Source organism: Macrobrachium nipponense, chromosome 6 (genome assembly GCF_015104395.2).
Source record: "Macrobrachium nipponense isolate FS-2020 chromosome 6, ASM1510439v2, whole genome shotgun sequence".
NCBI lineage: Eukaryota > Metazoa > Arthropoda > Malacostraca > Decapoda > Palaemonidae > Macrobrachium > Macrobrachium nipponense.
The window spans coordinates 134808969-134836468 of NC_061108.1; positions in this window are offsets into that span (position 1 = coordinate 134808969).

Here is a 27500-nt window from a genome sequence, read left to right on the forward strand (position 1 = left end):
ACATTGTTGTGAGACAGAAAAATACTGACGATAGAGAAGAGATCGTAAAAAGCATTGTACGGAGATTAACCTCCCGTCTATACCTTTCCATTTATTTAACAAATACGGTATTCCCGGTGACTAAATCGGATGCAAATGAAATCTCATCATGCAGGAATTGTCAATCATTTAATAGTGACTTGACACCTTTTTGTAAAATTAGGATTATGCTCTGACTTGACTTATCAAAACCTCTGATAGGACTCCATCTGACAAAGGACATCTTTGTTGGTTAAGTTAAGGGTCAACCGTTTTAATTATAATTAATTCTCTATTCTGAATATAAAGTCAGATTTTCACAGACATCAAGCTGAAAGATACCTTCGGTTTTGCTTAAGATTTTACCTCATTCATTATAGTACAATGATCTTCCAGCTCAGGGGGTTAACAGGTACGAGGGACCAGGGACGGGGGAAAACAATTAATCAGATCCAGCGTCACATCGAAAGAAAGCAAACACTGGAAAAGCTTCCAGGACACACTCCAGCGAGGGCTGGAAATGGAAAGAATAACAAAGAGTGTCAAAGAAGCTAGTTCGAGATTGAAGGCGCACGCATTTCCATCTCTCCTGGAAATCTTTGATACAAGAGGGGTTCGACCACCCCCACCCGAACTCCCGCCAAAAAAAAAAAAAAAAAAAATGTTCTTCCTTGTTCTTCCGGTGTTGCTTCTCAACCACCCGCCCCCCTAAACCTCCCACCCCCCTAAAAAATCCCCCCCTTTTTTTAAGGATTTCTTTGCTTTTGGATGAATACCAAATGGGAGCAGGTTGGATGAGATTAGGAACAGAATATAAGAGACCATCTCTTCATGACAGTGCTTGATATATATATTTTAGCTTATTCTGCAAAAAGAAAAAATATCTCTCCATAATTTACCGATTCACTTGTAAAAGAGCCTCACAGCTAACATTAAAATATTGCAATATAATTTAATTGTAATAAAAACATTTTTATTAGAGTTGATAGCCTTGCAAATCACCTCCGATTCTATTTATAAGTTTTTTTATAAATTGAAACATTTTCCCTTAAGTCGTCCTTTAATATTAATAATTATAATTATAATTACTGTATAATGTTCCAATTATACCGCTGAATACATTTCAAGTTTATAACTAGCGTGTCGGTGGTTACTGGGCTCGTTAAGTGTTTATTAGGCAGCCAGGTTCTTGAGACGTCTTCGACACTGGAACTGAGTGGTCGGGGTCTTTCTCTGTCCAACGCTACGTGATTTTGGGTGCTCCCATGCTTCGTGAACTTGGGAAAACTCCGTTACCTGTGTGGTTGTTACCTGTGTGGTACTGTTGCTGTTACCTGTGTGGTATTGTTACCTGTGTGGTACTGTTGCTGTTACCTGTGTGGTATTGTTACCTGTGTGGTACTGTTGCTGTTACCTGTGTGGTATTTTCTTAATACATCTCTCAACGTACGAGGACCCAACACTACGAATGGACTGATTATGCGAGTGCTGTATTTGGTTCCAGTAAGTGTTACATGTAGTTATAATTCTGATTATTTGATAGTGGTAATATATTTTATTACATGCGAAGGTTGTGTTATGCATTGGTTAAATCACATTGCATTTGAAGGTTGTATTTGCGGTAATTACTGAACTACCATGTATTTGCTGTAGTTACTGAACTACCATTACAGTTCACGATTCAAATGGTGTTAGGATAACTGTAATACAGTTTGGTTGGTAAATGTAACTTGGGTTTTGTAAGTGTAACTCAGGCTTTGTAAATGTAACGTAAATGTAACTTGGGAGGGATAGTAAAATTCAACAGTTAATATGAAATGTACAATTTATAGGTGACCATTTTGGGTGCAGTACACACACCACAGTTCGAGCTTCTGAGTGCAAGTTGTCTACGATTCCTGTGGGTCCGTGGCACCACTTATGCAACCTGCAGTGGATCACAGCTCACAGCTCTAGTGGATGGGCCAAGACGGGCTCGTCATTCAGCACCTATATGCCAGTGTTGCTTAGATGTAGCATGAAAGCTGTTTATGTCATTTGCATACCCTCTGTGTTAAATTGATCCTAATTACCATAGTGTTAAATAAATTGTTATGATTTTACTTGTGTTATCACTTGCTAACGAAGGTCATCCTCTTTAAGTAGTAGGTTGGTTGGTTAAAGAACCCAACACAGTTCAGTGCAACTGTGACACCCCCCAAAAAAAAACATATAAAATAGAAAGTGAGTGAAAGGACCCTCATTATTTTTTCACCGTCTGAGAGAAAGTTTAGTTTAGACTGCTGACGAGTTTCTTTCAGTCTTTATTTTTTTTTTTATCTAACTTCGCGTTGCATAACTGACATATAATATATATAACGAAATACACCTTTCGTGTTCCCATTCTCCAGTAATTTCTTAAAGGGGGATCTTGATCTGTAATTATAATCACGACTTCGTTATTACCTCTTCCCTGTGAATCCCAAGAGGACCGAATAAGGGTCGATCTTGAGGAAAAAAAAAACTAACCCTCATTAGACGAGCGAATTGTTCTACCAAGTTTCTTTCTGTTTTATCTTTTTATAACCCAATTTCATTCTTTGGTTTGCTGTCCTTTTAATACCGCGGTTTTATGTTAAATTATCTATTTATCTGTATATTTATCTATTTATTTAATTTTTGGTTGTAGTTTTGCTTTGTTTGTTTGTCTGTTTGTATGGTGTTTTGACGTTGCATGGAACCAGCGGTTATTCAGCAACGGGACCAACGGCTTTACGTGACTTCCGAACCACGTCGAGAGTTAACTTCTATCACCTCAATGGAATGCCCGAGAATCGAACTCGCGGCCACCGAGGTGGCAGGCTAAGACCATACCGATCACGCCACTGAGGCGTCTGTAGTTTTGCTCTGTGCTACGATTTTGAAATAAACAGACATTTCTCTAGGGTGACCTCCCACGGCGCTAAAAGTTGGAAATCGTAATATTCCACATATCAGAGACTGACAAATGCCTTGATTGACATTTGGACACTCGGGAAATGACAGTTTCGTACATGCTTTTAAAAAAAAAGGATTTTTACTACTCATTTCACGTTGTGTGTGTGTGTGATTCTGCTGGCTTTTATTTCGTATTCTCATAGAATATTTTCCTCTCTCTCTCTCTCTCTCTCTCTCTCTCTCTCTCTCTCTCTCTTCTTCTTCTTCTTCTTCTTCTTCTTCTTCTTCTTTTGTCAACTGCTGTAGTTTGGAATCGGACGATAAAATTTAGGCCCAAGGCCAAGCGCTGGGATGTATGAGGTCATCCAGCGCTGAAACGGAAATTGACCAGTCAGAAGGCTTGACAGGTGTAACAAGAGAAAAATCTGGAGGCAGTAGCCCTATGAAACAATTGCTAGAGAAGGTGGAAAGTCAGATAGAAGAAAGAATATGAACGGAGGTACAGTAAAAGGAATGAAAGAGGTTTCAGCTAAAGGCGGAAAGGACGCTGCAAAGAACCTTTAGTAATGCCTGCAGTGCACCATGTGAAGGGCACTGACTGCGCTACCCCACTACGGTGGGGCGGGGGGGTCGAGACGAATTGCATTCCAGGTAACACACCTTCAATAAGTCGATACACCTGAAGTAGCAGGTGACATCCTCCGCCAATTAGCCTTCAAACTGATATTCAGGTCACTTAATAGCTTAAGTCTCTCTTGACAATTTTCATATATTTATTTATTTTTTTTTCAAGTTTGATATGCTGAAATCTTCGTTGAAAGTTATCTAGATTTCAAAAGATTTCACGTAATTTCAAAGGCTTACTCTGACAATTATAAGGAATTTTTTTAAAAGTTTGATATGCTGAAATCTGTATTGAAAACTGTCTAGATTTTAAAAAATTCGTGTAATGTTTAAAGGCTTATTTTGACAAATCTTTGTCAAAAGTTGTCTACATTTCAAAGGATTTCGCGTATTTTTGAAAGGCTTCTTCTGACAAATTGCAAGGAATTTTTTTTTTTTTTTTTTTTTTTTTTTTTTTTTTGAGTTTTACATACTGAAATCTTTGTTGAAAGTTGTCTAGATTTCAAAAGATTTCACGTAATTTGAAAGGCTTATTCTGACAAATTATAAGGAATGTACCTACCTATGCATGCTCATTTTTTCTTGCATTTCTTTTCTGCATACGATTGCATTCGTCTCCGTAAGTGTGCATATACAGTAATGTATGCATCCCTATATCAGCAAATATTCTCTAGTTCAAGGTCTTCATGCGTTTTTATCTAATAGCTTTTGGCTTTATTCACAAATGAAGCAGTGGTATTCATTGTATAAACAAATGAAACAGTAAAATTCACCGAATAAAAATAATCCATGAATTACGTTTTATTCTAACTTTAAATTAGAACTGAAATGTAAGGAAATCTAAAACCTTTGTAGATTACGTCACGGCGTTCTTGGGAAAAAAAAAATGTCAATTGAGACATTAAATTTAATATACATTTTGCACCGTGAAAAATGTTATTTATAGTTTCCTCTCTACAATATTGTTTATACAGCAATTTTTAATAAAAGGTAGCTCGTTGCCTGGACCGTTTTCAATATCCCAAGCGATCCTGGGAGGCAAGCATTGCTTCTCTCTCTCTCTCTCTCCTCTCTCTCTCGTTCTCTCTCAAGGGAATCCTCTCCCTCTCTCCTCTCTCTCTCTCCTCTCTCAAATTTTACACAACACACACACATATATATATATATATATATATATATATATATATATATATATATATATATTATATATATATAAAAGAGAAGAGAGAGAGAGAGAGAGAGAGAGAGAGAGAGAGAGAGAGAGAGAGAGAGAGAGAGAGAGAGAACGATATTTTTAGTGGTGTATGTCATATATATATAAACCATCTATTAAAAATAAAAAAAAAATATAACATATACTAATCATAGATTACACTAGTTAACACTGTACCAACTGTATTCATAAGCTCTTTATATTTCGGTAAATATATTTTGAAAGTTTTTATATTTACTATGAACTTGCGTCTTGTTTTGTATTAACATACGTTTCCTGATCTGTTTAATTCTGTAATTCCAGGTGTCGTCGAAACTGTCGTTCCAGCCAGATATCACCACATCTATAATCTTAAAAGATCATCGGATCTGCAATTCCAGACATCACCGTATCTGTAATTTCAGACATCACCGTATCTGAAATTCCAGATATCTCAGTATCTGCAATTCCAGATATCACCGTCTGCAATTCCAGACATCACCGTATCTGCAATTCCAGATATCACCGTATCTGAAATTCCAGATATCACCGTATCTGAAATTCCAGACATCGCTGTATCTGAAATTCCAGATATCACCGTATCTGAAATTCCAGATTGATCCGTATCTGAAATTCCAGATATCACCGTATCTGCAATTCCTGACATCACCGTATCTGCAATTCCAGACATTACATTATCTACAATTCTAGCTATAACCGTATCTGTAGTTCCAGACATCACCGTATTTACACTCCAGGCTATAAACGTATCTACAATTCTAGCTATTACCGTATCTGTAATTCTAGATATCCCCGTATCTTCTGTAATTCCAGTCATCAGGCCCAGTGAGCGTATTTGCTCGATTCCAACGAGGCCAAACCTGATTCCGACGAATCTCCGGGATTATTCCAGCTCCGGGAATGTAATTACATCGATTGGCACTAACTGGTCATTTGTTCTGCTCAGGATCCTCTACGATGTGATTATGGTTCCAAGCCTAGATCTCGGAATCTGAGTCTGTCTGTCTGTCTAAAGCTAGATCTGGGAAACTGGAATTGGAATTGGAATAGAAAATTTAGGCCAAAAGTTTGTTTGTTTGTTTGTATGGTGCTTTTCGGTTGCATGGAACCAGTATGGTTATTCAGCAATGGGACCAACGGCTTTACGTGACTTGCGAACCACGTCGAGAGTAACTTCTATCATCAGAAATACACATCTCTCACTCCTCAATGGAATGGCCGAGAATCGAACCCGCGAGGTCGGACGCTAATACCATACCAACCAGGCCGCTGAGGCGCTTATTTAGGCCAAGGACCAGCGCTGGGATCTGTGACAATGAGGTCATTCAGCGCTGAAAATTTTTTTAAACAATTGTTAAGAGAGGATTGAGGACAGTAACATGGAAGAATACGAATATGACCGGAGGTACAGTTAAAAGAAATGAAAGGGGTTCCAGCTAGGCGTCAAAGGGACACCGCAAAGAACCTACAAAGTAATGCTAACAGTGCACCGCTTTTGAATTTTTTTTTTTTTCTTTTATGAAGTAGAACATTATCATTCGAGACCTGTATATCATCTTATTACCAATGGATTATTTCAAGTCACTGAGACGAATGATTATATACACACACACATATATATGTATATATATATATATATATATATATATATATATATATATATATATATATATATATATATATATATATATGTGTGTGTGTGTGTGTGTGTTTGTGTGTGTGTGCGTGTGTGTGTGTGTGTAATATATATAATTATATATTCATTGCAATTGTTAAAGCCAAAATGACACTTCATTGTCTATGCTCTACATTATATTTCTGATCACTGAGATGTGTTTCTGATATGTGTGTACATATAAATACATACATACATACACAAACACACACACACACACACTATATATATATATATATATATATATATATATATATATATATATATATATATATATATATATATATATATAATCAATTTCGTGAAATTATTTTGCAAGTAGATTTGCAACAGACGCGCATGCGCCGTGAACCAAATATGTCTACCCAAATGCCCTCTTGAAAATAATCCAAGCGTCGCTAACAATATACTAAAAACGGCAAATGGTGTCATTACAGGGCAGTATCTCAGGGCTGATCTGGGCATTACTGCATCTGCACCGCAAGCTTTAAGCAAGATACCCTCCATTATGATAATTATAGAGAGCATCTGCTGTGCATAAGAAATCTTATGAAGAGGAAGATTCTCTCTCTCTCTCTCTCTCCTCATCCCCTCTCTCTCTCTCTCGTCCTCTCTCTTCTCGCTCTCTTTTCTTTCTTTCTCTTTCTCAGCAATTCCAGTGCGTGTTGAACATTTATTAAGAAATAATTTACATTATATATAATATATACATTCGGGAATACAATTAATATCAATTCATTTGTTCCTCGACTTTTGGTTACACACACACACACACACACACACACACACACACACACACACACACACACACACACATATATATATATATATATATATATATATATATATATATATATATATATATATATATATATATTATATATACATTTCCCTTCCAGTTTCTCCAGTCTTTTAAGGAATGTTTTTGTTGACCCCCAAATCAAGTCAGGACAGAAACTTGGATGACAGACCTCGTATTTGATAGGTTGATTTATGGTTACTAAAAACTGGCGTCGCACCTCAACGACTGACTGCACAATTCCCACGTACGTAAATCTGTTTATGTGTCTGTGTAGTGAGAAATAATTCCAGGCACAATAAACTTCCCAAGAGTGCCACTGTTTGCAACGTACATAAACCATGACGTCTATAGGCCTATCCAAAATTTATATCACATCCTCGTTTCTCCCGCCATTCGTGAGGCATTCTGGGAGACGTATAGGCTTCCAAAACAAAAGACGCGACGTTGCATATAATGCGCACTAAGGGACTGGCCTTAGGCATCAGATGCACGGTTGATGTGAATCTACTATAGTGTGTGTCACTACGACTCACAAGAGATCTCTTTACGAAGTGAGAGGAAGGAATCTCACAGCGATTTCGTAATATCGAATGGATTTCGAGGGTTTTACGGATCATTTCGAAGCGTATGGGATTGCATTTAAGGATTCATGAGTTAGGAAAAATTGAAAGAAATCGGTACAATACAGTAATAGTGATTATCGTGGTCGTAACAAATCCTGGATTACTAATAAAATTATTTCGAATTGTATTGTATTAAATTATAAACAAAATTATTATTAATAAAAGATAAACTAAAAAGAAACATTTGTACTGTTTTTTCTCATTAGTATATGGATGGATTTTTATATAACCTTGAGTACTAATATAATTATTTCGAATTCTATTGCGACAAACCATTAAAAAAATCACCATTATAATAAAAATGAAACTAAAAACCAATATTCTGTTTTATTTTAGTTTCGTTTTCAGTTCTATGGGTGGATTTTCTTTATTTGGATGCAATAAAATTCGGATTAATTTTATTAACACTTCAAGATTTTCCCACGACTAAAGACACGAATCATTATTAATGCATTATAGTATGATATGTTACGCTTTTCAGTTCCTCATTGGACAAGTGGGCTGCGTAACTTTTATCAAAAAATCATCCTATTACCACTAATGATTCTTATCATTATAATTGATGCTATTTTAATCTGTAATATCTTCCTCACCTAGGAGTGCGATAACTTTGATAAGGGCAATTTATACGAGCAAATTATGTCAGTGTTTCAAGTTCGAAACTATAAAATATATTATGTCACTGCTTCAGGTTTACAAAAAATTTCCACTTTCCCTAATTTCTCGCCTAGGAGTGTGATAACTTTGATAAGGGCAATTTATATGAACTAAAGCAATGAAATTATATATAAAACATTATGTCAGTGTTTCAGGTTAAAAAAACAAAGTCGCATTCGCTAATTTCACTATAGGCTTTTTTTTTTTTTTTTTTTTTTTTTTTTTTTTTTGTAAATACATTAGTAAAGTCAGACAACTGTCATTCCAGAATCTTGCCGGAAACGTACTGGCGAGTAAATCAAAATCTAATTGAAGCTACATTTTACGAGGAATGACGGCATTCAGTCCTGATTTACCGAACTGAAATCAAAGGGACCACACAGGAGAGTAAAGAAAAAAAAAATTAGATCGTAGATTGGAAGCTCCGTATTATGAATAGAGGTCATATGTCATACTCATGATTATTATGATGATATTGGTTAATGCCAAGAGGTCAAAGCTTCAATTTTCAATTATTATTATTATTATTAAAAAGATGAACCCTATTCATATGGAACTAGCCCAGAGGCCCAACTGACTTGAAATTCAAGCTTCAGTTTCAATTATTATTATAATTAATTTTTTTTAAGAAGAAGATGAGCCCTATTCATATGGAATACATTGTCCATTAGGAAGTAAGAGAAGGTAAAAGAAAATACAGAAAGAAGAGATCTCACCTATTAAAAAGAAAGAAATTAAATTGAAACATAAATACATACAAATGCATCTAACTGCAAGGAGAATAGCAGTAGGGTAGTAATGCAATGCGTTTTCGCTTGAACTTTTGAAGCTCAAATTGAACTTTTAAAGTTCAAATTGAACTTTGGAAGTTCCAATTGAACTTCTGAAGTTCAAATTGATCTTCTGAAGCTCAAATTGAACTTTTGAATGTCAAATTGAACTTTTGAAGTTCCAATTGAACTTTGGAAGTTCAAATTGAACTTTGGAAGTTCCAACTGAACTTTTGAAGTTCAAATTGAACTTTTGAAGTTCCAATTGAACTTTTGAAGTTCAAATTGAACTTTTGAAGTTCAAATTGAACTTTTGAAGTTCCAACTGAACTTTTGAAGTTCAAATTGAACTTTTGAAGTTCAAATTGAACTTTTGAAGTTCAAATTGAACTTTTGAAGTTCAAATTGAACTTTGGAAGTTCCAACTGAACTTTTGAAGTTCAAATTGAACTTTTGAAGTTCAAATTGAACTTTTGAAGTTCAAATTGAACTTTGGAAGTTCCAACTGAACTTTTGAAGTTCAAATTGAACTTTTGAAGTTCAAATTGAACTTTTGAAGTTCAAATTGAACTTCTGAAGCTCAAATTGAACTTTTGAATGTCAAACTGAACTTTGGAAGTTCCAATTGAACTTTTGAAGTACAAAATGAACTTCTGAAGTTCAAATTGAACTTTTGTAGTTCGACTTGAACTTTTGTGTTTCAAACTGTAATTTTGAAATTTCAAGGGATCGTAAGCGGATCTATGATTGGTCAGTTGGGAGTCTCCTGTCTTCAGGTGAGTGCTATTGGAAATACATTGCGCAAATAATGCGTGAGAAACCACATGACATAATGACTGACTTATTTGAAAACTCAGGTAATTTCATAACAAATACACAGGTCGATACGAGGCAGGAGAATGTGGAATGTGTCCATTCTAATGTTAGGAAAGAGAATGTGGGCCATTCATATTTAAAAAAAAAAAGCCACATAGGAAAAAATGAATGAATATTTGGACTGTATCATGAGAGACTCTAGTGTCCTTACACAGACGAAGGAATATTTATAAGGTTATTGTGTATGTATATCCTTACGTCATCGCCTTCATATTATCATTATTTCTGTCGTTCTTCTGCAACTTTTGCATTGATTCTTTTTTTGTGATTTTCATCCGATTCTAGCTTTGAAGAGTTATAACACTTGTAGTTAATTCGAGAGAGAGAGAGAGAGAGAGAGAGAGAGAGAGAGAGAGAGAGAGAGAGAGAGAGAGAGAGAGAGAAGGGGGTGGGGGTGGGATTGCTCATCAACTGAAGCCAGTTGAAGTTTTAAATTCCCTCATTCATGATTCATCGTAACAGCGAATTAATAACTGAAATCTGCAATCAGTGACATACGTAGAATGTTTGATGCAAACTACTAAAGAGATGACTGGTTACTCTCATTATCTAAACTTACAGCTGTAACATCCCCACACTGTTTTACTTAGTGTTTGGATCTTTTTAATATAAATCTCCGTTGTTTCTGGGTATTACCTTCTTTTCTGGGTATCTTTCTCTTTTCTGTTACCAATGATAAACTTTGAAGGACGAACTGTTACCAGCGTGTGACGTTACTTTGACAGCGTGTTGACAGGACGTAAGAACACATTTGCATTGATTAATATATATATATATATATATATATATATATATATATATATATATATATATATATATATATATATATATATATATATATATATATATATATATATATATACGTTTGAATATCCGGCTGCTTTGTACTGCACGAGCATTTTCAGTGCAAACAGACGGAATGTTATTGTGTTCCTGCAATGAAATTATATAAACTTTTCGTCTAATTTTTGTTACTAAAGTGAAAAAAAAGGTTTTAATTAGGGATTCTGGGCTAAATTTGGTTCATTAGCATAAAAGCTTACTTCTCATTATAAACGACTATATAATGAAGAGTGCATTTTTAATTTTACTAATTAATTAATTCGACCTGACGGAATCAACCTAATTTTAGTCTTGTTTAGATTTAGCAATCACAGGGATTGCGTTTGAGTCTTTGCTGAATTTAGCAACAACTTTCAAAGTGATGCCTGCAGTGTACCACACGAGGTGAACTGATGGTGCTATCCCCCTACAATGATGGTGATCATGATGATTTTATGATGTGGAGGGAATGTCTTTTACGCTTGCTGGAGATATTAATTTTAAGAACAGAATCTCAACATTAAATTTTCACCAACAACAATAATTTCTGTTATCATTCAAATAAAATTCCCCTTTCTCTCAATCCTCCTGACTCAAAAAAAAGTAAAAAAAAAAAACGAAAACAAAAGACAAATAAAGACGAAACATTGTCTTGAAATACTGTGACGCTGGTATTGTGACAGAGCTTCTTTTGACAGAGAGAGAGAGAGAGAGAGAGAGAGAGAGAGAGAGAGGGTAGGGAATAAAGAGCTTTCAACTGCCGACATCTCCTGTTCACAATGCTGACACGGACAAAAAAAAAAAGAAAAATAACGCCAAGTCTTGGAAGACAGCTGGAAAATATTCGTATTTTGGAATTCCCTGACATTATTATTTTTTTTTTTACTTTTTCTTTTTTTGGGGGGAGGGTGGGGGGGGGGGGGCGACAGCAGGTTCGCGTATCTGCGTGTCCCATTTTTCTTTCCGTTTGCTGGTTCCATATTTTTGCAAAGGGTGTTACACAGACTGTCACTTTGGGGATGTGTTTAAGACTCCATAGATCATTACGTGCAGCACTATGGCATACAGAGAGAGAGAGAGAGAGAGAGAGAGAGAGATAGAGAGAGAGAGAGAGAGAGTTGCAAAGTACAGTCTAAGCGTTTTGAAATTGTTTACTTGACAGATTGTCTCGAAACGTCAGCGGATTGCATCGTGGGAAGGTCTGGTATCCTACATTGTGCCTTGCGTAGTGTGCTTAGGAAGAAAGGAGAAAAAAATGAATAATGATTCATATTCATAAGATTCAAATTAGGTAGTCTTCTCTCTCTCTCTCTCTCTCTCTCTCTCTCTCTCTCTCTACAGAGATCTTCTGCTTTTTTGTCATTGTTACCAATAGGCAGATTGTTATCGACTAGATATTGCCTGCCATTATTCGTTTATAAAGTGAATAACATGTTCTCTCTCTCTCTCTCTCTCTCTCTCTCTCTCTCTCTCTCTCTCTCTCTCTCTCTCTCTTTAGAGACTTCCCGTTTGTTGTCATTGCTTTTAACAAAAGGTAGATAATCGACAAAATATTATATGCCATTATTTCCTTACAAAGCCAATATGTTCTCTCTCTCTCTCTCTCTCTCTCTCTCTCTCTCTCTCTCTCCTGTTTGTTGCCATTGCTTTTAACAAAAGGTAGATAATCGACAAGATATTATAGTCTGCCATTATTTTCTTGCAAAGTCAATATGCTCTCTCTCTCTCTCTCTCTCTCTCTCTCTCTCAATTAAAGCCTACCCGGGGGAGGGAGGGGGTGTCGTGAGGCACCGAGAAAGAAATGGCTCCATCAGTTTCTGGAGTGAGAGCGTTCATCATCGCTCCTAAAAGCGAGAGGCGATTTAGGGGGGGGGGTGGTCTGGGACCCTTGGGAAAATGAAATAAAATATAAATAATTGTTTTCTCTGTACAATTTCTAATTTTTCCATTCGGTTTCAAGTGTGAGCAATGCTGCAATAAAGTGCTTCGAACCAATTTAAACTGGAATGATTTAGAATTAGGTCTAAAATTGGTCTACATGTCTTTCATTACCAGTCATGGAGTCTGCCAACGTCTAAAATACAGGGTGTCCATAAAGTCCCAGTACCAATACGATGAGTGAATAATTGTAACGGTACTGGGACTTTATGGACAACCTCTCTCTCTCTCTCTCTCTCTCTCTCTCTCTCTCTCTCTCTCTCTCTCTCTCTCTCTCTCTCTCTCTCTCTCTCTCTCTTTTTAGAGACCTCCTGCTATTTTTTCTTTGCTATCAATAGCAAGATTGCTATCGACTAGATATATTCTCTCTCTCTCTCTCTCTCTCTCTCTCTCTCTCTCTCTCTCTCTCTCTCTCTCCCTCTATCTTTAAGATCCATTCTTTACATTTGCAATATGTAAAATGTGTTCATTTAGGCATTTTATCTTATACAGGTATATTTCAGTACATTGTGATATACCTCTGTAAAAGACAATAAAAAAAAATTCCTCCACATCTGACAAAAGCATAAGTCTGATAATATCAGGAAATATTGAAGTATTTCTCGTGAAATGCAAACGTTTCCCGCGAACGTTTCCAGGCGTAAGCCATACAGGTATTGTAAACGTTTCCCGCGAACGTTTCCAGGCGTAAGCCAGACAGGTATGGCGTGGGACAGGTGGACTGATTCAAAGACATCGTAATACGAACCTGTGCTGCTATTGTGCATTGTGCCTCTTGATAATGATACTATATACCTTTCAGAACGACGCGAAGAAGTACTTTTGTAAATCTACGTCGGAATGCCTTCCGGTGTCTGTTTATATTATATGTTTTCCTGACACGCAATTGCTTTTGTGAACGAGATCAAAGAAGTAAAAAAAAAAAAAAACCGCGGAAGTTTCTTCGGCGCAATCGAGTTTTCTATATATCTTAAAATGGCACCTACTGCGGTTCCACACGCACGATTAAGAATAAGAACTACTGAGGCTAGAGGGCTGTAATTTGGTAAGTTTCATGATTAGAAGGTGGATGACCAACATACCAACTTGCAGCCCTCTAGCCTCAGTAGTCCTTAAGATCTGTGAGCGGACAGAAAAAGTGCGGACGGACAGACAAATACCCAGATCAATAGTTGTCTTTGACAGAAAATTAAAAGTAATTCAAACGATTATTTTTAATAAGAATGCAATCAAACTTAAATGATTGAGCTTTTTGTTTTCTCTGTTCACTCAGGACGTCTGATAATTAATTCCAAGTTTATTTATAGTATTCCAGATTTGTTTATATTATTCCAGGTTTTTTTATACCTTCCTGACACGGAAAACCTTTCGTGTAAAAGTCTACTGGATGAAGAGGTAAGTCAAACATTCCTTTACGAAGAATATTATAATCAGAGTTGAATAACAGAGAGGTCTAGTTCTCTCTGCCGTCATATGTCAATGTTCGCGTGTGGCCTTCACGATAGAACACACCCACAATACTTTATAAGAAACAGTTCTTTAGTTTACTGGTACAATTCTCCCTGATTTATCAAGTGCCAAAAATAAATAAATAAATATATAGATAAATAAATAAACAAATAATTTTTTTTATCGAGGAATTCTATTATCTGTTCATAGTCTATTCATAGTTAGTAACCAAGTTTTACATTGTATTGAAAATAGATTCATTATTACATTAATGAAATCATACTGGAATTAGCCAAAGTAATATTGTTTTCTGTCTAGTAAACAGATGTCTTTCTCAGGAATATCATGCAGTTACAATTCCGCTTATGAATAATATTCCTTGACATTGTGAGATTATTCGATTAAAAGAGAGAGAGAGAGAGATGAGAGAGAGAGAGAGAGAGAGAGGGATGAGAGAGAGAGAGAGTGAGAGAGAGAGAGAGAGAGATGGAGGAGGGGGAGCAGCGGATTAACCTTTACTTTTAAAACCATTTTGCTCTCTCTCTCTTTCTCTCTCTCTATCTCTCTCTCTCTCTCTTATTATTTATTATTATTATCATTATTATTATTATTATTATCATTATTATTTTATTATTATTATTATTATTATTATTATTATTATTATTTTATTATTATTATCATCATCATTACCATTAGGGCTCATTTTAAGTACCCTCATGTACTGATAAATATACAGTACTACTGGTTTCGTGAACTTATATTATTGCTGATATAAACTTATTATTATTATTATTATTATTATTATTATTATTATTATTATTATTATTATTATTATTATCACTATTATTATTATTATTATTATTATTATTATTATTTTATTATTATTATTATTATTATATTACTTATTATTATTATTATTATTATTATTATTATTATTATTATTATTATTATTATTATTGTTGTTTTTGTTGTTGTTGTTGTTGTGTGTGTTTTTTTAAGGAGTTTACTTTAAGTATCGTCCTACAATGATACTGCTACAGGAATACATAATTACTTGACCTAAGGTACTAATAATAAATATCTTCGCGTATTGACGACTGCACAACAATGCCGATTTTCATGATCGAGGGTAAAGACACACCAAACTAATTAGGTACTTGTACTACACAAAGCTTAACGATGCGCTATCTGTCGAGAGAGCTACTTAATCACACAAGTTTGGTCGTCTTGATTAGGTCCATGTAGTTCGATGAGGTAGGAGAGAGAGAGAGAGAGAGAGAGAGAGAGAGAGACTCACGCTTCCCTGAAACCAGGTCTCTACAATGTTTGGATGTGACAAGCAACCGTTGGAGAGAGAGAGAGAGAGAGAGAGAGAGAGAGAGAGAAACTCACGCCTCCCTGAAACCAAGTCCCTACAATCTTTTGGATGTGACAAGCAACCGTTGGAGAGAGAGAGAGTGGAGAGAGAGAGAGAGAAAGAGAGAAGAGAGAGAATAGGACCAGAATTGCCCCCCCCCCGCCCCTCCCATGTGTTCCTGAGCCTAATTGGGCTTCATTAAGAAACTTCTAGCGTGTTCACTGAGCACTGATTGTAACCTGGTCGGTTGAAATGATTTCACTTTTATCATGTTTTGTTGACAATTATTAGGAGAATGGTGTTTTTATTATTACACTTTATTCCCAGTCTTTTATTGTGGATTCTTGTGGTTCCAAGATTATCACATTTGTAAATTCTATTGCTCTTGTTATTTTTATGTTGGTTTTGTAAATAAGATATGCTTTTTTCATCGTGTTTATATTTTGTAAGTAGAGGGTAGCTTTTTTGTGGACAGATGTTATATTTATGGCTTAACACGAAAGCAGGTTACGGAAATATATTGTTACGTGTCACCTGTACGCCGTAGTTAGTATAGTCTCTCTCTCTCTCTTTCTCTCTCTCTCTCTCTCTTAGAACTTTTGGTAGGGTAGAAACGATAATTAAAAAAATTAAGTTCGTCGCTGTATTTCAAATCTGTCTAGTAACATTAAAAGGACATTTTACACGTATATTACATCAAACTGAGAACAACTCTCTCTCTCTCCTCCTCCTTCTCCCCCCCCCCCCTCTCTCTCCCCCCCCCCCCTCTCTCTCTCGTCTCATCTCCGGCTCTCTCTCCCCCCCCCTCCCCCCCCCTCTCTCTCTCTCTCTTAAGGATTCGGTAGTGAGTAGTTTCGCAGATGACACAAGAATAAGTAGAGAAATTACTTGTGATGAAGATAGGAACGCTCTACAAAGAGACCTTAACAAAGTATATGAATTGGGCAGAGGTAAATAGGATGGTATTTAACTCTGATAAATTTGAATCAATAATTATGGAGACAGAGAAAGAAAGCTATATGCATATAAGGGACCTAATAATGAGACCATCACAAATAAGGAAGCAGTTAAAGACCTTGGTGTGATGATGAATAGGAACATGTTATGCAATGATCAAATAGCAACTCTGTTGGCAAAATGTAAAGCAAAAATGGGAATGTTGTTACGGCACTTCAAAACAAGAAAAGCTGAACACATGATTATGCTTTATAAAACATATGTTCGTAGTCCACTTGAATATTGCAATATGATATGGTACCCACACTATCAAAAGGATATTGCACAAATAGAGAGTGTACAAAGGCCTCCTTTACAGCTAGAATAGAAGAAGTTAAGGACCTAGACTACTGGGAAAGACTACAATTCTAAAATTATATAGTCTGGAAAGGAGAAGAGAACGCTACATGATAATTCAGGCATGGAAACACGATAGAAGGAATAGCAGAAAATATCATGGAACTAAAAATATCAGAAAGAGCAAAGCAGAGGTAGATTAAATAGGCCCAAAAAACTATACCAGAAAAATAAGGAAAGCACACAGGACATTAATCCACTACGCACCATGCATCGATAATGCAGCGTCTATTCAATGCGTTGCCAGCTCATCTGAGGAATATATCAGGAGTGAGCGTAGATGTGTTTAAGAATAAGCTCGACAAATATCTAAACTGCATCCCAGACCATCCAAGATTGGAAGATGCAAAATATACCGGAAGATGTACTAGCAACTCTCTGGTAGACATTAGAGGTGCCTCACACTGAGGGACCTGGGGCAACCCGAACAAGATGTAAGGTCTGTAAGGTAAGGTCTCTCTCTCTCTCTCTCTCTCTCTCTCTCTATCGAAACTTTTGGTAGGGTGGAAACGCTAATTAAAAACTTGTGTAGTTACGACACAGTTTTTTTTTTTACTGGCCAATTTTTTTTTTTGGGGGGGTTGGGGGGTGGGGGGGAGGGGGGGGTTGTATCCCTCCAGAACCGGAAGAAATAAAGCCCTGGACCCAGAGGCCTAACGACTCTGGTGCTGAGAGTCACTTTTCTTCGCAAATATTAGTTTTGGGAAGATAAAAGTGAGCAGCATCGGTCCATATGTTCCTGGCGGTTGTAAAAAAAATAATGTAATTGTCCTATGTCATGTGGTTATAAACGAGTTTTATTATTTTACTATTATTATTATTATTATTATATTATTATTATTATTATTATTATTATTATTATTATTATTATTATTATTATTATTATCATTATTATTATTATTATGATGATCGTTGTAGTCATAAAATCTTTTAATTTTTTTTTGAGGTATTTAATACTGGAAAATCTTCATCCAATTTCATCAATTTCTCTTCCACTCTCAGATCAGCCTGTAAGTTGGCAACGTTTCCTATCTCTTGTAAAGCGTGAAATTATAACATATTTATTTAATACATTTGGGTATTAATGTAATGTAGCAACGTGCTTTCTTTTAGATTTGCCCTTTTTGATGAATAAATCTTTCCTCGTACATGTTTTTCTACATACGTGTGCAAATACATATTTATGTATTATTATTTATACATACACACTCGAATATATACATATACATACATACATACATACATATACAAATCTAAATTGTCTTTATTTACTACATACATACTCGTATATATATCTATATATATATAATAGTATATACAGTGATATTATAATATATGATATATATCATTATATATATAATATATAAATATATATATATAATGTATATATATATATAATAATTATAATTATAATATTAATATATATATAACAACATATACATACATATATAGAACTATCAATATATATCTATTATTAATATAATTACATTACTATATTTATATTATATATTATAATATAATTTCATTAATATATATATAATATATATTGTAGAATCTATTTAATATACATAATACATACATATCCATATACATATATCTAAATTGTGTTTATTTATCATACATAAATACATATACATATCTCTAAAGTGTCTATGTGGGGTTGAAATTTAACGACAGTTTTAGCAGTTTATAATTTCATTTTTTTTTCCTAACCAACAACAAAAAAATTTTCCCCATCAATGTTACTCCAACTGGACGATCATGGTTCCAGCCATGGGACTGAACCTTACACGCTCCTCCTCCCCCAGAGAGAGAGAGAGAGAGAGAGAGAGAGAGAGAGAGAGAGAGAGAGAGAGAGAGAGAGTAATGTAAAACCTGGCCAGAATTGACCGAATGCCAATTCGAAAGTGTCTCTGGAATTCATACCCGGTATGAGGCATTGATGCCAAACTTTGAAATGTGGGGCAATTCTTTAGGGCTGAGATAAGACCGACCCAATTTATAACAATATCTGCCAGTGTTCCCACAGCCAAGACAGCTGGCTGCTTTACGAGTCTCTTCTGTTGAGTTTTTTTTTTTTTTTTTTTTTTTTTTTTTTTTTTTTTTTTTTTTTTGACAGCTCTACAACCGGCCCCCGCTCCTCACCTACTAAGAACGATCTGTACAACATAAAAACCAAATTAAAAATGCGCCCATCGTATAATGAAGGGCACCGAAAATAGATATATATCTTTTGCTGGTCTCCGTATAACGCTGTATGAACCGCGATCCATGAAACTCTCAGCCGGCCGTGGTGGTCTGTGTTGTTGCGTTGACTCAAGCACGATCATGGATCACTTTAAACTTAAATAAAATGTATACTACTGAAGCTATAGGGCTGCAATTTTGTATGTTTGATGGCTGGAGGGTGCATGATCAACACACCAATTTGCAGCCCTCTAGTTTCAGTAGTTCTTAAGATCAGAGGGCGGACAGAAAAAGGAAAAAGTGCGGACAGACAAAACTCCCGACGGATAGACAAATCAGGGAAAATAGTTTTTTTACAGAAAAAACACAAGATTCCCTCATGAGGGATTTATTGACTAATCATCTACCTATGAGTGAAATTTAAAACAGAAATCAGAATTACGAGGTCAAAGTTAAAATCACGGACGTAGAAACACTTTCCGGAGTCAAAATCTGACCCAATCATCCACCATAAAAAAAAATGAGAGAAATAAATTTACATTTCCAAAACAATTTACGGCACTCAATTACAGTACCAAATTGAGACAGGTAATAAAAAAATATTAACAAACCTGTGTAACAACACTGAATTACAAACTCTTTCGAGAGGCAAAATCTGATCCAATCATTCGACCCCATCAAAAAAAGGAAAAAAAGAAAAGAAAAAAAAAAATATATATATATATATATATATATATATATATATATATATATATATATATATATATATATATATATATATATATATATATATAATTGACATTTCCAAAATATTTTCCAACACTTAATTACAGTCCCAAACACTGAATTACAGACTCTTTCGAGAGTCAAAATTCAGCTGACCCAATCATCCACCAGAAAAAAAAAAAGAAAACAGCAATAAAATTGACATTTCCAAAACAAATTACGGCACTCAATTACAGTCCCAAATCGAGACAGGTAAAAAAAAAAAGAAAATATTAACACCCGAAAACCCAACAGCTTATGAAAGCTGCAGTTGCGTTTCCCCAGACTTAATTATTTCGACAGCAAAGAGAAGTAATTCTGTTTATACCCTGGTAATCTCACACTGCGCTGACTATATTTGCTCCGGTAATGAAAAAGACCCCCCCCCCCCCCCCCCCCCCCCCCCCCCCCAAAAAGGCCCCCCCCCCCCCCCCCCCCCCCCCCCCCCCCCGCCGAGGTTAATGCATACAGTGATCCAGATGAGTTTATTTTGGTGTGTGACCGCGAAAACCTCATAATTTTAATGTCAAATTCTGAATGCCAACACAGCCCCCCACCGGGCCCGCCGCCCCCTCTCCTAATAGCCAATTTAGGTCGCTCGAATAGGGATGCAAATGATTGTGCTGGTCGATATCTTGTGCATGAGACTCAACTAGATTCACTCACAGAAAATAAGTCAGGCAGAAATAAATTGAGAATATTATTATGTAAATATCTGTGCAATGCGAAATTTAGTATTCCAGACTTCGACGGAATTTAGCTAAGGTGCTTTTACATTACTTCCAAACTTTTCATTTATTATTATTATTATTTCATTATTATTATTATTATTATTATTATTATTTATTATTATTATTATTATTATTATTATTATTTTATTATTATTATTATTATTATTATTAGTTATTATGATTATTATTATGATTATTATTATTATTATTATTATTATTTCGGAAGGAGACCTTCTATCGAACAAGTATTATTGAAAAATAATGCTGCATCAGCTGACTTTAACTTGTAAATAGTCTTCTCTATTTTTTTTTCTTTTTTTCTGTTTTTTTTCCCTTGTAAATAGTCTTCTCTACTTATCTAATAAGTGCTTTCTCTCTGTAGAGAGAAAGCAGGTATTCGAAAAATAGCAAGACTACTTGCAAGTTAAATGCAGCTGATAAAGCAGTATCTTTCAATATTATTATTATTATTATTATTATTATTATTATTATTATTATTATTATTATTATTATTATTATTATTATTATTATTATTAGGAACCCAACCATATAAATTAAACCCAATGGGGCCATTAAAAAATATAATAAAAGAATATATAAATAAGTATGTAAAACTTAAATAAATTAATAAAATTATTATTAGGATAAACCCATTCATATCAAACAAACCAAATTGAGGGCAATAAAACAATGTGCTAAATAAATCAATAAATCAATAAATAAAAACGTAAATAAATTAATAAAATTATTATTAGGATAAACCCATACAAATGCAACAAACGCAATGGAGTCCAGAAAAAAATATGCTACATAAATAAAAAATAAACAGATAAAAACTTAAATAACTGATTAAAGCACAACGAGAATTATTTAAGGGTAGAAATGCACTGCATTTTCGCCTAAATTTCTGAAGAAGTTTCAGGAGCACAACTTCCTCAAAGAAACTTCACCAAAAGATATTCGATTCGAGAAAGGATTTCGAAAAGGAGGAATTTGCTGAGTTAAACTTCAATATAACAAGAATCAAACAAATGGCATTTTATCTACGAATGAATATTCAGCGATCATTTGGTAACATACAGATTTTAAAACACAAAGTCATGAAGGGTTTTCTTGAGTCAGGAACTTATTTATGGAAATAAAAGAGAGAGATATATATTATATATATATATGGATATATATATATATATATATATATATATATTATATATATATATATAATATATATATATATATATATATATATGCAGAAACTAGGTACGATAAGTAAATGGGGATACAATCCACAAAGATAAAATCCTTCTGTAGTTTTATAAAATATAAATTTCGAAAAACTACAGAAGGAATTTGCAACATTGTGGATTGTATCCCCATATATATATATATATATATATATATATATATATATATATATATATATATATATATATATATATCGATAGATAGATAGATAGATGAAACGTTATCAATTACCATAATTACAGAAGCGAAACATAAAACTCGCTTTGAGCACATCAGTAAAATTGATAACCACATCACTGACATGTGTACGCATTAATACTCACTAATATATATATATATATATATATATATATATATATATATATATATATATATATATATATATATATATATATATATATATGTGTGTGGTGTGTGTGTGTGTGTGTTTGTGTGTCCGAGTGTGTGTGTATGTGTGTGTAGCAGCTATTAGCAGCTGGGCATTTAATAGAAAATCCAAGAGGCACCACAATTTTCAAAGATGTTTCCTTTCCACCTTGCCTTAACGGCTCCTTTCTCTGCGAAAGTTCCGAGTTCCCTGGTAAGTTCTCAGCAGAAAGTTTTGCCTTTCAACAAATTGCGAAGCAACTTTTCTCATTTAAGGGATTGAGCAATGTTAAGCTTGATTCTTTTATGTCTTTGTTTCTTCGTTCAATTGTGGCCGAATGGCTCTGAAGAGTACGCGTCTCTGACAAGCAGCGTTGCCGTTTTTTTTTCTTTACAACGTTGGCTTTTAGCAGTGTCACCATACTCAGTTCATCTATTTTTACGTTATTTATGATTTAATGGTTGGCATGCTGAAAAATTTAATGGTTAGAATGCATATTTTCCGATGTAGAATTAGCGTAGAATTAAGTATTTTTGATGTAGAAAAATAAAGGGTTTCAGTAAAATTCATTTGAATAAATAAGCAGGATATGTTTTCTAACTTTATTGTCATAATAAAACATTAAAAAGGCAAAGTGAAAATTCCTAAGCGCCGTGGATATGGTCAGAATACCCACGGAGAGTTGCCAGATGTCACTAGAAAGCCACACACTACAGCTGGTTCACTTAAGGTAGATTCTTGCGTGAATCCTATGTGCCTGCGAGACGTTCGTTTGGTGGACGCTGATTGGCTGGGAGCTGCCTATACCTCCCAGTACCAGCCAATCAGCGGCCTCCATACAAACGTCTCGTAAACGTTTGGCTCATCCAAGAATCTACCTTAAGTGAACCAGCTATAGTAGACGAAATTACTAAAAACGGCAACACTGATGACAAGGATCTGATTTTATTCTTTTCCACACAATTCCCAAATACCACCTTTAGAATAATCGATGGATTATTAGCGAATTCTTCCAAAAATGACATTGAAAGATGAGGACATCAGGAGATGGTAAATGTGCTTCGCTGTCCAACTTCTCAGTTCCAGAGGTCCTTTGAGTTCTAAGACCGTTGGACTGCGGGACAGTCTTTTGCCAGAGGAAGTCGTGCTTTCGGAACTTCAGAAGTTCAAGGGAAAATGCATTGCATTACAACCCTAATACTATTAGTCATGCATTTTGCTATATTTTTATGCATTTATCTATTTATACATTTATCTTATTTTTTTTAATAAGTGGTATCTCTTATTTCTGTACTTCCTTTTACCTCTCTTACTTCTTCCTAATGAACACACCATATTCTTTGGAAGCTTGAATCTCAAGTCAATGTGGGCTTGTTCCATATGAGCAGGGTTCATCTTTTGAATAATAATAATAATAATAATAATAATAATAATAATAATAATAATAATAATAATAATAATATGATCCCTGAAAAGGGACCTGGTAAAACTACAGGCTAAAGTAGCCCCAGGACTCATGAAGAAGAGTGTGCTCCTATAAACAGCGCACATAGCAAGAAAAGTGTTGGACTCCTAAGGAGGCAGGATGCAACCCGGAACCCCACACTATATATATCACCCAGTCGAATTGGGGGACTTTGATGAGAAAAAAAGAATAATAATAATAATGAACAATATCTTTTAAAACTTTATTTTTGCAAGAAATGGTTAGGACGAGCAACACAAACCTGGCAATTGGGAAAATCCGTATGACTCTATTCGGCTACCCACTGAAATTTGCATACAACTCTTAAACACTGTTTTATCACGCAGAGGCTCTCCCCCCGAGCTGAGAGAGAGAGAGAGAGAGAGAGAGAGAGAGAGAGAGAGAGAGAGAGAGAGAGATGTGACTGGTTTCTAACTCACATGAAGTATTCACCTCCACGAAAATCTCATTACAGCTGCTCACTCCCTAGCTGTGTGAGAGAGAGAGGGAGAGAGAGGGAGATTGGTGTCTAACTCACATGAATTACTTATTTCGTCGAAAATCTTATTAAAGCTGCCTCTCCCTAGCTAGAGAGAGAGAGACCTTACCTTACCTTACAGACCTTAAATCTTGTTCGGGTTGCCCCAGGTCCCACAGTGTGAGGCACCTCTAATGCCTACCAGAGAGTTGCTAGTACATCTTCCGGAATATTTTGCATCTTCCAATCATGGATGGTCTGGGATGCAGCTTAGATATTTGTTGAGCTTATTCTTAAACACATCTACGCTCACTCCTGATATATTCCCCAGATGAGCTGGCAACGCATTAAATAGACGCTGCATTATCGATGCTGGTGCATTGTGGATTAATGTCCTGTGTGCTTTCCTTATTTTTCCTGGTATAGTTTTGGGCAAAATTAATCTACCTCTGCTTGCTCCTGATATTTTTGGCTCCATGATGTTTTCGGCTATTCCTTCAATAATTTTAAGGATTGTAGTCTTTCCCAGTAGTCAAGGTCCTTAACTTCTTCTATTCTAGCTGTAAAGGACCTTTGTACACTCTCTATTTGTGCAATATCCTTTTGATAGTGTGGGTACCATATCATATTGCAATATTCAAGTGGACTACGAACATATGTTTTATAAAGATTAATCATGTGTTCAGCTTTTCTTGTTTTGAAGTGTCGTAACAACATTCCCATTCTTGCTTTACATTTTGCCAACAGAATTGCTATTTGATCATTGCATAACATGTTCCTATTCATCATCACACCAAGGTCTTTAACTGCTTCCTTATTTGTGATTGTCTCATTATTAGGTCCCCTATATGCATATAGCTTTCCTTCACTATCTCCATATTTTATTGATTCAAATTTATCAGAGTTAAACACCATCCTATTTACCTTTGCTCAATCATATACTTTGTTAAGGTCTCTTTGTAGCGCGTTCCTATCTTCATCACAAGTAATTTCTCTACTTATTCTTGTGTCATCGGCGAAACTGCTCACTACCGAGTCCTTAACATTACTGTCTATGTCTGCAATCATAATAACAATCAGTATTGCAGCTAACACCGTACCTTGTGGCACACCGGATATTACCTTGGTTTCATCCGATTTCTCATCGTTTGCAATAACTATCTGTTTTCTGCTGTGTAAAAATTCTTTTAACCATCTTCCTACTGTATCCACTATGTTATGTTTTCTAATTTTCTTCGCTAATATATTATGATTATGATCTACCTTGTCAAAAGCTTTTGCAAAGTCTAAATAAACCACATCTGTTTCATTTCTGCTTTTCATATTTTTTTATATGTTCTCACGGTGGGCTAACAGTTGGGTTTGTGTACTTTTTCCAGGTACAAAGCCATGTTGTCCTATATTAAACAGATTATTTTTTATTAAATGTTTCATAATATTTTTCTTCATTACCCTTTCATACACTTTCATAATATGTGATGTTAGACTCACAGGCTTATAATTAATTGCCTCTAGTCTTGATCCACTTTTGAAAGTAGGGGTAATATATGCTAATTTGTGCTCATCATAAATCTTGCCTGTATCTACACTTTGTCTTAATAATATTGCAAGGGGCTTTGCGATAGAATGAACTACTTTCTTTAACAAAATAGCAGGGACACCACCAGGCCCTGCTGCGGCTCCATTTTTTATTAATAGCCTGCACAATATCAGCTTCATTAATATCTAGGTCTGCTAAATATTCACTATTTTCATCCCTTACTTCTATATCATTATCTTCATTATCAATTCTAGGGGTGAATTCTCTCTTATATCGTTCTGCCTATAAGTTGCATATTTCCCTTTTTTCCTTCGTTAATCTCCCTTCAATTCTTAGAGGGCCTATTTCTATTCTTCTTTAATTCATCTTTTTTGCATACGAGTACAATAGTTTGGGGTTTTGCTTGATATTTACCAAGGTTTTTTCTCTCAAGTCCCATTTTTGTTTACTTTTGATTGTATAATCTTTTGTTCTGCATTTTCTATCTTACTTTTTAGTTTTATAACTTTTCATGCATTGTTTTCTTTTGCAAGACCTTTTTTCCACTTTCTGATTTTCTGGAATAAGATCCTTGTCTCTTGGTATGCTTGACTGATGTTTACTTTTCTTCTTTGGTATATATTTATCCACTATTTTCTCTAATATTTTATATAATATCTCCGTATTTACCTTTATATCATCACTTATGAAAACGTTACCCCAATCTTTGTTTAATTCTTCATTTATTTCTGACCATTTTATATTTTTACTGTAGAAGTTATATTTTCCATATCCTTCCCACTTTTTCATTTCTTGCTTATCTCTGTTTTCACTTGCTTTGGAATGGACTGTTAAGTCTATGACATTATGGTCTGAAATACTCGCATTATAAACTATTATTTCTTTAACATAATTCCCCTCATTCACAAATACTAGGTCTAAAGTATTTTCCTTTCTTGTTGGCAGGTGATTTATTTGTTGAATGTTGTATTCTAGTAGCATGTCTAATAGCTTTTCGAGTTGCCTCATATCTTGTGCACTACTATTACTCTCTTTTTTATATGTATAAGAACAACCACAATCTCCTATTCATTCTTTCCAGTCTACAAAAGGAAAGTTAAAGTCTCCGGATAGGAGAATAGTCCAGTCCTTGTGATTTCTACATAATATATCATCCAATTTTTCTATTATTGTGTCAAACTCTTTAGTATTAGGGGTTCTATATATTACTATGTTCATTAATTTTTCATATTCAAATTCTACCACTATCAGTTCACATTCTGAGTTACTATATTTCTCATATATTTTTCCTTGTTTTTTTTCTTTCCCATATATCGCGGTTCCCCCTTGATTCCTATTTTTTCTATCTGATCTATAAGTTTGGAACCCTTTTATTTGATCGTCATTCCCAGTCTCTTGGGAATACTAGGTTTCACTTATATTCATTATATCTATTTTTTTTTTTCAATTTGGGTTAGTTCTTCTAAGTACTCTATTTTTCTTTTTGGGTTACTTGTAACTAAACCCTGCGCATTCATCACTATGATGGTTTGCATGTTGTTTCCTTCATTTAATATGGGTAATAATAAGGATTTTTCCATGTCTCTTTCCTGTTCTGGTATGTTGTTCTTTTCTTCATTTCCAGAAATTCTG